Raw genomic sequence first — 565 nt, 5'->3', positions numbered from 1 at the left:
TCGCATAAAACTGCTTGCCACTAAGACTCGGTTCCGGCCAAAACGTCTTTTGTGTGCGCCCTGCAGCCCGAGTCCGTTACACTGCATCGGCCTAGTGAAATGGCTCGACAATATTGCTTCGCGGACCAACTGCAACCTGTTATGATATTTTGCAAACTAATATAGAATTCTCGCCCTCTCTCTCTCTTTGTTTGTATCACGTACACACATACGTAGATATACATAGAAATATGTAAATATATTTAGAAGTAGATGTATAGGATGTATAAGTGGGTGTGGGTGTGAATGTGAATGTGAATGTGAATGTGTGTGTGTGTGTGTGTGTGTGTGTGTGGTGTGTGTGTTTGGGTGTGGTGTGTGTGTGTGTGTGTGTGTGGGTGTATGTGTGTGTGTGTATGGTGGTGTGTGTGTGTGTGTGTAGAGAGAGAGAGAGAAAACAGAGACAGATAGACAGAGAAAGAGAGAGGTCCACTTAAAGGTCGCAGTGCAACTTAATCATTCATGCAATGTCATTCCAGATTTATGAAGGCGAATTCAGCATACTATGATTGATTACAGCTCCTGA

This window comes from Penaeus chinensis, chromosome 16 (genome assembly GCF_019202785.1).
Source record: "Penaeus chinensis breed Huanghai No. 1 chromosome 16, ASM1920278v2, whole genome shotgun sequence".
Lineage (NCBI taxonomy): Eukaryota > Metazoa > Arthropoda > Malacostraca > Decapoda > Penaeidae > Penaeus > Penaeus chinensis.
The sequence above is the reverse complement of the archived record's forward strand: the minus strand, read 5'-3'. Positions refer to the sequence as shown.